The following is a 13132-nucleotide window of genomic DNA, read 5'->3' on the forward strand; positions in this document are numbered from 1 at the left end:
CAGGGAAAGTTTATTGGCCTCAGCCGACTCCTGTGGGTCGAAGGGGGCCTCGGCCAGCCCTTCGAGAACCACTGCCAGGTCCCATGTGGGAACCCTGGTACGAGCCGCAGGTCTCATCCTCCAAGCACCTTCCGGGACCAGGTGGTGAACCGGCAAGCGCTGCCCCCGGAGGAGGCAGACCCAGCCTTGGCACTGCTCTGTCCAGTACGCGCCCTCCGCGCCTATGTAGACAGGACGCAGTGTTTCAGGACCTCAGACCAGCTCTTTGTCTGTTATGGTGGGAAGCTGAAGGGAAAGGCTCTCTCCAAGCAAAGGTTGTCTCACTGGATAGTGGACGCCATTGCTTTGGCATACCAGCAGCAAGGTCGACTGTGCCCCCTTGGTGTGACTGCCCACTCCACCCGGAGTGTGGCATCCTCTTGGGCTCCAGCGCATGGCGCCTCGCTAACAGACATCTGCAGAGCTGCAGGCTGGGCGACACCTAACACATTCGCCAGATTCTACAATCTCCGAGTGGAGCCAGTGTCCTCTCATGTACTCGCTTCAACCAGCTAGTACCGGACCCGCTCAGGTGTCTTCGCTTGCTCGCCATTCCACTCCACGGACTGGATACATGCGATATTCTCCTCAGGTGAGCTTCCCCGAAAGCCCTGAGTTCCTCCAGCACTCCTGAAGTTGGCGCCAGTGTCTATTGCCTGTGCGTCGGCTAGGTGCCTCCCGTGTGCATGGTCCCTCCCCTGAGCGACCCCCACATGTGTATTTCCACTGTAAGCCCCTTTGAGCATGTGTCTTTCCCTTGGCAAGCCACCTTGCCACCCCTGGGGCTGAAATATTCCACCTGCGGCCGGACACCCCAGTGTTCTCCATATGTCTCCTTCGGGTCATATGTGTATTCTCTAAGTCCCCCCCTCTGGGTTGGCAGTAATTGCATATTTCCCCTAAACTTTGGGATATGCTCCCCAGTGTACCTTGGTATTCCTGTGCTAAATAGGAGTCCTTCGTCCGTGCCAGTCTCACGACAGGGATCTCAGATTTACGCAGGGCACTGGAAGACAGCTGAGAAGGTGGCGTGATTAGACTGGTTACCCCATTCGTCGTCATCCGACGTAACTCGGAGTGACAACGAAAGGGAACGTCTCGGTTACGTATGTAACCCTCGTTCCCTGAGTAGGGAACGGAGATGTTACGTCTGCCTGCCACTTTCCGCTGTACCGCGGGGATAGCCTGAGCTCAGTCTTGGCTCCTCAGCGAAGAAACATATCTGCCTGTTGCCGGCGTCCTCCTTTTATACCCACGAGGTGGGGCGGAGTTACGTCATGCAAATTCCGCAGACCCATGGCATTTCTTTGCCATTGGCTCGTTTTGTAATACTCGAAGTTGATAGGCTTTCTAAGCGAAACCCCATTCGTCATCATCCGACTACTCAGGGAACGAGGGTTACATACGTAACCGAGACGTTTTCGGTTTCAGCTGAAATGAGTAAGTTCAATCAACTCTAAGTTGACTGACTCTGAGTTAAGCGCAGGCACCACAACTATAAAAAGACATTATCAATGGAGCTTAGATATTATGAGTCACCATGGTAACAGCGCCAGACAAAAAGATGTCTGCATATTTCTCACCAGCAGTACGCAAACTTTTTTTTTAAGCAACAGGGCAGCAGCGGCGATCGAGAGAGTTAGTTTGGGAGAAAATAGTTGCTTGAGTCAATGCGTAAGTTTACATTTTAATTACTGTTATACAGTGTTGGGTGTATTTAACAAGTAATCTAAAAACTGTAATTGAATTAAAGGGATTACTCTTAATTATTCTCTTAATTATTAATTAATATAAAGTAAGATATGATGTCATTGCATTAAATACTGCATAGATTATAGAACAATTTTGTATAAAACAATAGTGGATTTAACATTTTTAAAAGGTATATTTTTAATGTAACCTTCTCTCTCTACACACTTTGGTCAATTCAAGAATAATTCATGCAATTGTATATTGTTAATTTGAAAGCATTAAAAGTGCAGTTTACTGTCTCTTTTTGTATTGTTCAAGTGGTTGAGGTTGATATAGGATTTATAAAGTAATTAGTAATAAGTAGACCAATCAAATCAAATCAATAACCTATACCTGCGTATGGTTCTCTTTTTGTTGCTGAGGAACGCAGAGTCGTATGCGCGTTTGTCCTTCGGCGCTATAGGCTTGTTCTCTCGTGTCTTCCGGGGCGAGCAGACTCGCGGGAAGTTTTAAAGGTTCACCGAACGTGAAGTTACCAAGGAAATAGTTCAGAGTTCATCTCCCTCGGGAGGGAGAGGCGGAATGAAAATAAAACTTAGTAAAGAAAGGAAAAGAAAAGAAACGCGGTGTAAAGCTCCCTAAGGAGCCATGGGACCGGAAACCTCTCACAGGGAAAGTGCTCTCTGAGAAACTTCTGTGTCAGTCTCTTATAGAGAGGAGGGGTTCACATCTGCTTCGCGTATGTGAACCAATCATCTTAGAGCATCTCGAGCGGGAAAAGTTCTTCTTTGTCTTGTCAGGATTATTTAAGATGGTATAACATTTTGTCATTTCTAGCCAGAAAGATTGTACACACAGAACAATACATTTTACTGTAGTATCCTATGTATGACTTGTTTAGTCAAAACAAGACGGTCGAACAGGTACCAAGAATGGCCGGAAAGAGTAGAAGAAACATAAAGTTACATTCATATGCAGAATTACACACATTTAATGTTCACTCACATGACTATAAAGCCATAATACCGGCTACCATGACCTAGGAAAGATCAAATTCATGTTTATACATTTCTTAAGGGGTTATACTTATAGAAAATATAAGATTGCAGAGTCTATTCGTCTTTCTTTATCAGAATTTAAGTGGGAGCTGTGATTCCTTTGGAATTCCTTTTGGGGGTCTTAAAGTTTTATGACCTAGCAAGAGGGAGAGTTACAGAAGATGATCCTGTTAGGTAATCTTTCTTTAGAAATACACTTAAGATTTGAAGTTACAGACCAGTCTCCAATTACATCTATAGAATAAGACACAACTAATTAGATATGCATGCATACAGGAAGGTTAGATACAATTCTGTGTTATATACATTAAGGACATTCCTATCCTAAGTTGCACACAAAGGACGTTTGTGTGCGGGTATGTGTGGATATCCTTATTTTCAGCATCTGTCCATCCGTGGTGTGTACCACGTGAGGGTTTCGAGAACAACGGGGACCTGTTTCTTGATTGCGCAATGCGTCATAAATGGAGTTAATCAATGACCTGCTGGCAGACATTCGGGCACCATTTCACATTATTCAAGGTTTTGTGAATTAAACATATATGTGTTCATATTTGTTCAGTAGTGAAAGGAAAACAGGATTCGGTCAGTCGCTACAGGTCTAATTAACACAATTAAATGTTCATTCTCATTTGACTTCAACTCAGCCAACAGAAAGAAGGAAGAGGCTCACAAAGATGGAGATGGAGATGCAGTGGAGATGGAGATGAAGATGCAGAGGAGATGGAGATGGCCCTGAGCCTAAATGCTGGAAGGCCAATGGCTGAGGGAATTCCTGGAGGGACTTCATCAGAGCCAGTCACTCCCGAAGATTCAAGTGCCTTCATAAAATGTAAGATGTCTACATATGTGTTATTTTTTATATAGGCTGTTTTTGATATTTCCATATATTTTACTTTGGGTTTGGTTTTTTGTTCCTCCCAACAGATTCTGATGGTAATATCTGTCTTTTGGAGCCTCCTGTCCCAACAGAACCCCAGACAGTTGTACACCAGAATACACCAGAAATTATACTCAATACACCAGAAATTATGACAAATAGTATTATAAAATGTGCTCAACCAAATGCTCATCTTCACAGGACGATGGGGATGAAGAAACAGTTTCTGCTGCCACAGAGAGGCCTAAAGAGGAAATGTTAATATTATGTGTCTACACATCTAACAATATACACATTATTTATGTGGAGTAGCCTATACAATCTAAGTTTATATCTAAGTATAAACGGATATTCTTATCTCTCCCCCGTCCCCAGAGTGTGGAAGAACAGTAGGAGGAAGGTGAACACATTTCAGTGATTTTCAGTGAATGCAACAGTTTAATTCAGTAGAATTTGTTTAGAACTATATGATGTAACTCTAATCTACTGTATTTACAGTTGCCAGTTAAGAAGTTATATAAACTTGGGGAAAAAAACCCAGCAATGAATAAATGTACCGAAAGAATTAATGAGGTGTTTAAACACTGCTTCCTCTTTAAAAAAGGGGAGGAGACAGAAATAAACTCTGGGTTTACGGAAGAAAACCTGCTCCCGACCAGGTTAGGTTCACAGATTAAGTTACCATGGTAACTGACTCTGAGTATAAGTTACCTCTCTTTCAGAAACGGGCTTGACTTACCCTGCTTTCTCAGGTTTGACTTACCTCCCATTCTGAAACAGAAAACGTCTCAGGTTACGTATGTAACCCTTGTTCCCTGATAGGGAACGAGACGCTGTGTTGAGACACGGTGGGAACGTTCTGCGTGATTGCGTCGTTAAGCACGTGTATAATCAGTCCAATGGAAGAGCGAGACGTCATAGGCGGGTGACGTCATCGACCAGAAACTATAAAGCAACCCTGAAATCAGACCGCGACAGCTTCTGAAAGGCCTGAAGCAAGTTGATCAGGGCATGCAGGAAGTATGGCAGATAAACGCAGAATCTCGTTCCCTATCAGGGAACCAGGGTTACATATGTAACCTGAGATGTTCCCTTTCAAGGGAACTCGAGCTGCGTTGAGACGCGGTGGGAACCCCATACGCACTACGCCATAAAGACAAATGCCCGTTCTGTATGTTGTCCTTGCGCGCACTAGAAGCAAGCAACCTAGCCCCAGGAGTGGAGAGGTGTAGGTCATAAAATCTGACAAATGTATGTGGTGAGGACCAGCCTGCCGCATTACAAATATCCTGAAGGGAAACACCCGAAAATAAAGCCTAGAGGCAGCCATACTCCTTGAAGAATGTGCCTGAACAGCCACAGGTGAACGCTGTCCGGCCGCCTCATAAGCAATTGAGATAGCCTTAGCTACCCACTTGCTCATTATCTGTTTAGATGCAGGGCAATCTATCTTAGGTTACCCGAAGCAGACAAATAATTGTTCTGATAAACGCCACTGAGCAGCTCTGTGGACATACGCATCCAAAGCCCGGACAGGGCATAACAGATTTAAGATTTTCCGGATCTGGGGTATTAAAGGTGGAGGGCAGAAGGCCTGGCCTAATGTACCACGGAGAAGACAAAATTAAGGATCTCTCCTCAGAGATAACCCAGCAAAGAAACATTGATTACAGAAATCAAGTACTGTACCAACAGGGCAGAAACAAGATTCAGAAGGCGTTCTCTGCACCAGGCAGAGAACAGCATATTTAGTCTTCTCGTGGAGGGAGCTCTAGACTGGAGTATGGTCTCCACGACCTCGGTCGAGAGACCTGAATCTATGAGCTGGGCCCCCTCAGAGGCCGAGCCCACAGTATCCACAACTCCAGAGCTCCCAGGAGCAAAGATATCGGGAAAAGCGTATAGGTGTAGCGGCAACCACACCTATTACAACACATCCAGTCCAAGCGGAGCTGGATGTGTGAGGGAGAACCACAAGGGCAATGCATTGTATAAGCGATGCGAAAGGTCGACTTGTAGTTTGACCGAAGTTCTCCCTAAGAAGCTCCACCACCTAGGGGTGAAGTCTCCATTCCCTGGGCCACAGCCCCTGCCTCAATAGGATATCTGCTCTGATATACGAGACCATCAGTGTGTTGTCCGGACCCTTCGCCGAGCAACCACTCATGATTGCCCCCGACTTGTGAGGGAAGCATCCGTCGATAGCATTATGCGTCGACAAGAAGCCCCCAACACTGGGCCTGGGCGAGGAACCAAGGTTCTTCCACATGACCGAGGCACGAAGGCATAGCCGCGTGACCTTGATCATGCGAAAACGGATTTCCCCTTGGAGAAAACCCCTTGGTCCTGAGCCACCACTGCAGGGGTCTCATGTACAGAAGGCCAAAAGTAAATACGTTGGACGCAACTGCCATGAGCCCAAACCAAAGACCTTTCACCGAGCGGCCACTCATGACCGCCCCCCATCCTGTGAGGGAAGCATTCGTCGATAGCGTGATGCGTCGACAAGAAGCCCCCAGCACTGGGCCCTGGGCGAGGAACCAAGGTTTCTTCCACATGACCGAGGCACGAAGGCATAGCCGCGTGACCTTGATCATACGAAAACGGATTTCCCCTCGGAGAAAACCCCTTGGTCCCGAGCCACCACTGCAGGGGTCTCATGTACAGAAGGCCAAAAGTAACTACGTTGGGCGCAACTACCATGAGCCCCAACAGTCTCAGAGACTGTTTTGCAGTGAGTGACTGACCTAGTTTTACATTCTTTACGGCTGTGAGAATCGCAGAAATACGTGCAGGAGACAGACGTGCTTGCATTGTTGTCAAATCCCATAATACAGCTAGAAAAGTGGTCCTCTGAGCTGGGAGGAGTACACTCTTTTGGTGTTGAGCCGCAACCCCAACCTCCTTATGTGGGACAGAACGACATCTCAACCTCCTGTGAGGAGGATGGATAGATAAGTAAGCGTCCTTTAAGTCTATTGTGACAAACCAGTCCTCGGACTGAGTCTGTGATACAATCATATTTAGCATAAGCATACTTTGAACTTAAGATTCTGAAACCTGCTGTTTAATTGACGCAGGTCTAGAGTAGGACGCAACCCCTCATCCTCTTTTGGAACAATGAACTAATGGCAGTAAAACCCTGACTGTCTGCCGGGAGGAGGAACCCCTTCTACAGTTCCTTTTGCAGAAGTGTCAGTAGTTCCTGCTCCATAACCAAAGCCTGCTCGGGGTCCACCACAGTGGGGAGGACCCCTAGAAATCTGGGCGGACAAGAAACAAATTCTGAACCCTTTTCTATAGTGTGCAGGACCCACCGAGAAATATGTGGCAGTAGTTTCCACGCTGCCAGAAATTCTACTAGGGGAACCAGTCTCTCAAGACTGGCTTCTGGATTTGGTTGAACAGTCACTACGGTGCCCTGAAGCAGCGAACCGGCAGGGAACAACCGAACTGACCGTTCTACGACCCTCCTCGGAGGATCGTATGGGGACGCTGACACCTCGGCTCCGCCCAGCAGTCTCAGGAACGTTAGATTGGTGAGGAAGAAACCTCTGGAACGCCGCTGAATGGTTTATTTCTTAGTTTTTTGAAAGCGGAGCGTCCAGAAGAACAGACATAATATTATCTTATTTTTCTTTATTTTTAAATCAGAAAAACGTGTGTATATATATATATATATATATATATATATATATATATATATATATATATATATCACTCCATGGACACCAGCAGGAAAACAACCGAACTGGCCGTGCTGCGACCCTCCTCAGAGAGTCGCCCCCCAGAGGACGCAGAGGAGAAACGATTTCTCGAAACCGTCCCTCCCCAGTATAGTTTATCTGTGAGGTTTTATCTGACAACCTCACATTCATCCATGTCTTTATAATTTACCCACCAGCACTGCCTAATAAAATTCTTCTTTCTTTATTTAAGATGGCTGGTGGGTAACATCGGGGTTAAAAATGATGACGCCGACTCGGGAGAGAGAAAGCTAGCAAGCGTCTCTTTAACCCGAGGCACTGTCATACCATGATACTTAATACCCATAGCATTACTATAGTTAGACGTTTGGGCATTAAACACATAAAAGAGAAACCGGCTTTTTCCACGATCTCGACACCTCAGTGTGGTGTGGAGATAGGGAAAAAAACGGCATTCCCCGACGAGGAGGCTGAGATACAGAGTTTTTCTGTTTTTAGATATATTTCATCTAACTTTATGACATATGGGTATTATAAGAATCTTGAAGATTCTTTTTCTTAAACACCCAATGAAATTACAGATTCAAATGTCCTGCTCGAACACAAAGGGTCGTAAAATCTCCCTCCAAAGGGACAACTTCTTATTGGCTCACACACCTCCAGAGGGTGTGACATCTTCACCCTTTAAATTCACTGAACACAAGATCAGCCCTCTCTCTTGACCCACTGGACCCTCTTGGCTTTTTGCTCTCTTAGCCCTTTCTTTCTCTTGGTCCTTCTTGAGAAGTCCTGATGTGAAGATGATGCTAAACTAGAAGTGTTCTAAGGACCCTCAAGATTGTGCCAGGCTGCGGCCTTGTCCTTCCATTCACCAAAGATCTTCTGACTTCAACTGGTTCTCTCTCATCAAAAAAACATCAGCAAAGATCAACTGGAGCCTCAAGAAATTGCATCAGGACAGTTTAATTCAAATGGGCAAGACATGCAAGTATCAAACTTAGTCTCATTATTTGATACATTAAGTATCCGTACACCTTTTAAAGGACGTGTTAGAACTAAACTGATGGTTTGCTCAAGGCTGTTGATCTGCTTATTTTCAAACAATGCTATAACTTCTTGCTTTCCCGTATTCTTCTTCAGCTCTCTTTCCCTTGGTAAACTGTATGCATGTATGTACAGTATGTGTATGTTAGAGTAGTTTAAATCTTTAGTCTAGTTACTAAAGTCTTGTTCATATCACACGTAAAGTTGTCCGTGTCACAAGTTCATATCCGGAGTCACTAATCATATAAGATCTTGACTATTTGCTCTTAGTAGTACTTAGTAAGAAAACATTTCCCATGTCCCGGAAATGTACATTTCTATTAATTAATTAATAAGCAATATTAAGGGTTCAAAGAATGAACTGAGTAATTGGTTGTAATGTTAATGTTGCTACATCAAGTTAATCTGATTAACTGACCCAAATATTCATAATCAATTATAACAAGTTATGATTGGTTATTAATATTTCATAGAGCTAATTCGCTACAATTATTTACTACATTATTACATATTTACATTATTTTGATTACTTTCAGGACGGACTGACCTTTAGAATTGATTATAGATGAATTAGTTCTCATTAAATTATATACATCTCATTCAATATATACAATGTTTTCAGTATACAGTTAAATGCATGTGATCGGGAGAAACACTATTCAACAGGGATGTAGCCTTTTAAGTCAAGTGGTTCCTGGAAGTTGGTCATCACACAGCAGACCGTCCACAGCTGGTTGACTGTTCCAGACAAGGTTAGAGGGAGAGTGTGTTCCCAGATGCGGTATTCCTTGACTCTGCGTATTGCTCTTTCCACGAGGCAATTGCTTGTGTTTTTATAGCATCCTCTTTGTAGAACTGCGCTGTGGTTATAGATGAAATAAGTTCATTTCTATTATTTCAGTGAGTGCCTCAGGACTTTTTAAACATTTGTCTGCACATCTTAATGATTATCATTTTGGTCACAGTTTTAATTTGAAACGTTCATTCCTTTCATGCCTACCTGTCATCTTGAAGGGTGGTACAATCAGCGTTGCCCCACGGTCAGCTAGCAGATTCTCGATGGTGAAACCCTTGTCTGCCATGCAGCCATCTCCTGGCTCCAGTAAGTCGAGCAGTCTACTTCGTTCACTCAGCTCTCGGTCAGAGATGGAGCCGGTGAAGAGATTTGACACAAAAGTCACACACTACATGGGGCAATCCCAATTAATCCCTTCATGTTTTTGTACGATGAAAAACCTCACTCTCCAGTCAAAACCTTGACTGGAGAGTGAGGGATGATGGATTCTGGCATCGCACCAGAATGGATGAATAACAGTGCAGTTAAGATGAATAACTGCACTGTGAACTTCACCACACCTGAAATATTTACAAACTTCACAACACAATCCTTTAGGCCACTACAAATTTTAGAAATGTGTCTGCACTGCATCAGTTTACTGGTTGGACTTCCTACACACTCCTTTGTTATATGGCTCATCATCAAAGGAACAGGAAGTGGAGTTGCATCAAAATTCTTCTTCCTCAATCTCTCTGTTTCTGAGATTGGCAACTGTCTGAATGGTTTGATCAGTATACTGGCATTTTGGTATTTAGAACTTTCAACATTAAAACAGTGTTTAACAGGACTAACTATCACTGGTCATCCTCTGTTTCAGTGTCTGATCTGTGCTGAGCGTTACCTGGCAGTGGTTCATCCTGTAACCTTTCTGAAGTTCAAACCTGTCAGATATAGAGTAATCTGCGGCACTGCGGCCTGGATAATTATTCTTGGATCCTGCTTGTGTTGCATGTTTACTATAGATTCACACAACATTGTATATATGTTGTTCTTCATGCTGCAGTTTCTACTATTCCTCTCCATCCAGTTGTTTTGTCTTGTGGCTGTTCTCAGAGCTCTGAAGCAGTCAGAACCAGGAGAGAGAGGGGGAGAAAGAGAAAGGATGAAAACGTCATGAAGAGAAGAGTGATATATCTAATTTTAATAACAACTGCGACCTCGGTTATCACATATCTGTCACTTACTCTCAGAACATTGTTTACCATTCTGACAAAACTGATAAGTTTTGAACAGTAAGTTTAGTCTCCGGCTGTAACTTGTTACGTTCTGTCTGGTTTTGTTCAGCCTGTTCTTTATCTGCACCAGACTGGAGAACTCTCCTGCCTCTTTTCTCCATAAAACCGGTTTATTATATTATTTTACTTTTCAAATCTAGGGATTAGTTTGTACTCAAACGTACTTATATCAACTTGATACCTTTCAAACACAACTTGTCAGAGGACTGAAAAAAACGTGCACTTTGACGTCTAGAAAAAGTTCTATAATATTTTAACTTATTTAAGGTCGTTCAGATAGTCACAGCATGAGTGCATGAAACCTCATATCCTATATTAATAAAATGAGTGGTTGCTATTAGTTTGTTTTTCCAATAAATCACTTCAGGGCCGGCCCAAGGCATAAGCAAACTAAGCGGCTGCTAGGGGGCCCCTGACCACCAGGGGGTCCCCAATCGGGTTTAATTATTTTTTTTAGATGACTTAAACAAGTGACATAAATGAATGAATATGGATGAATGAATGAATAATTCAAGACAAGAAAATTCCGATTTCATGATCAATATACCTGCCAACAACTGCTGCTGTGTCTGCCAGCGTTTAAGTCATGCGCATAATCTAGACACCTCGCCAGTGCATAGACAATTCGTATGCAACTGCACATAGTCACGGTATCAATTTTAAGTTGGAGAAAATAGCCGCAGGGGAACTTAACCTTCTAGGTGTAAGGTAGCAGTTTGACTAAATAATAAACATAGCAGTTTGAACTCTTCTCCACTTTATTATACCACACAAATCAGATCACTAACTCATAAACTTTGTTGGATTCTGTAATGTACAATCCAACAAAGTATGTTACAATATTAATAATAAAAAAGATTTTGAGGACAGTTACACTATATTGAGACAGTTGAGAAATAATAATATTTTTACAGTTTTCAACAATAATTGTCATTGTTGAACCCTTGCTCTTATTATGTTTCTGATTTCTAAGTTTTGCCATTATTTTAGCAAATAATTTATTTTATATGTTTTGAGACTCTTTGTTTTAAGAAGTTTCAAAGAGTTAGTAAAAGAGTAACTTTTTTAAGTAGGCATCTATTTTTTAGTATTTAGTATTAATACTTAGTATTATAAGTATTTATTTTGTATTAATACATAACCTCACTGTATTGATTTATAATGTATCATTATTGCGTGACATTTGTGTCAATAATCGTCAAGCACAGGTGACTTTGCGTAGTGGGAGGGGGCCCCCAAATCAAATTCTGATTAGGGCCCCCAAAAGGCTCGGACCGGCTCTGAATCACTTCGTCAATTACCAAGCCTCAGTTTTCCATCTCATTATTTATAAAGATTGTTTGGGAAGACTGAAAATTCACAATTCACATATTATATAAATTAGATTTTGAAGCCTGTGAATATTACTTTGTTAAACAATCTATTTTTCATCATATAATGATGTTGCTCTATTCAGATTTAAACTGGGAAGATTTACCGACTGAAATGTATAATCTGGATATATTGAAATGTTTTTTTTTTTTACAGATCTGGTTTAATAACACTTATCTCTTTGTGTAGATCACAAAATAAGTTTTTATGAACCATTAAAATTAAAAGCCTAGAGATGAATAACTCAGTGAACATCACCACACCCGAAGCATCTATAAACTACACAATCCATTGGGCCACTTAAAAGTCTGGAAATCTGTGTGTACAGCATCAATTTCCTGGTTGATCTTCCTACACACTTTTATGTTACAAGAGCAGGAAGTGGAGTAGCATCAGAGTTCTTCATCCTCAATTTCTCCATTTGTGAGATTGGAAACTGTTTGAATTGTTTGTTCCTTGTACTTTCAACTTGGTCTTCAAGTCTCTTGACACTAAAAGTGTTAATAACAGGACTAGCTGTTACTGGTCGTCCTCTGTTTCAGTGTCTGATGTGTGTTGAGCGTTACCTGGCAGTGGTTCATCCTGTAACCTTTCTGAAGTTCAAACCTCTCAGATATAGAGTTATCTGCAGCACTGCAGTCTGGATAATCACTCTTGGTTCTTGTTTGTGCTCCATGTTCATTTTAGCTTCACTCAACATTAATGCACATGCATGGTTCATCTCACTGCAGTTCCTCCTCTTCTTCTCCATCCAGTTGTTTTGTCTTGTGGCTGTTCTCAGAGCTCTGAAGCAGTCAGGACCAGGAGAGAGAGGAAGAGGGAGAAAGTAGGAAAACTACATAAAGAGAAGAGCGTTTTATCTCATTCTAATAACATCAGTTAACATAGTCATCATATATGTGCCGATTACTATTTCAGCATTATTTACTAATCTGACAAATCGCTATATTCAGGAAGTTGTGCAGGCTGGTTTTGTGCAGCCTGTTCTTTATTTGCATCGGAATGGAAAACTTTTGTGCTTCTGTTCTCTGTAAAACCTTGTGTTATTTTAATAACTTTACTTTTTGATAACTTTTATTATTAGATGGGACCATTTTGAATTAATTTTTGTCTTTTCATTTTGTTACAATTTAAAATCAATTTGCCGTGTTGGAAGGTGCAGCGCTGATGATTGTGTTGATCTTCCTTTGGTGTCCTCTTTACACCACACATTTACATAAGCTTATAAAGCTGCAAAATTAATTTTCAACAGTATTTTTAAGTATGCA

At 42.4% G+C, this 13132-nt stretch overlaps 1 long non-coding RNA gene and 2 pseudogenes across 1 annotated transcript; all 3 read left to right on the forward strand.

Moving 5' to 3' along the window:
- Positions 1-3482: 3482 nt before the first annotated feature.
- LOC143757182 (uncharacterized) lies at positions 3483-3946 on the forward strand. Its single transcript, XR_013210427.1, has 3 exons — positions 3483-3621; positions 3717-3775; positions 3871-3946. It is a non-coding gene; the product is annotated as an uncharacterized LOC143757182 (long non-coding RNA).
- Positions 3947-9697: 5751 nt separating this feature from the next.
- Positions 9698-10596, forward strand: LOC143704594 (chemokine XC receptor 1-like; annotated as a pseudogene).
- A 1337-nt stretch (positions 10597-11933) lies between these two features.
- Positions 11934-12898, forward strand: LOC143704610 (uncharacterized; annotated as a pseudogene).
- Positions 12899-13132: the final 234 nt, after the last annotated feature.

The sequence above is a fragment of the Siphateles boraxobius genome, unplaced genomic scaffold (genome assembly GCF_051911475.1).
Source record: "Siphateles boraxobius isolate OS27281-9 unplaced genomic scaffold, OSU_SipBor_1 11, whole genome shotgun sequence".
Taxonomy (NCBI): domain Eukaryota; kingdom Metazoa; phylum Chordata; class Actinopteri; order Cypriniformes; family Leuciscidae; genus Siphateles; species Siphateles boraxobius.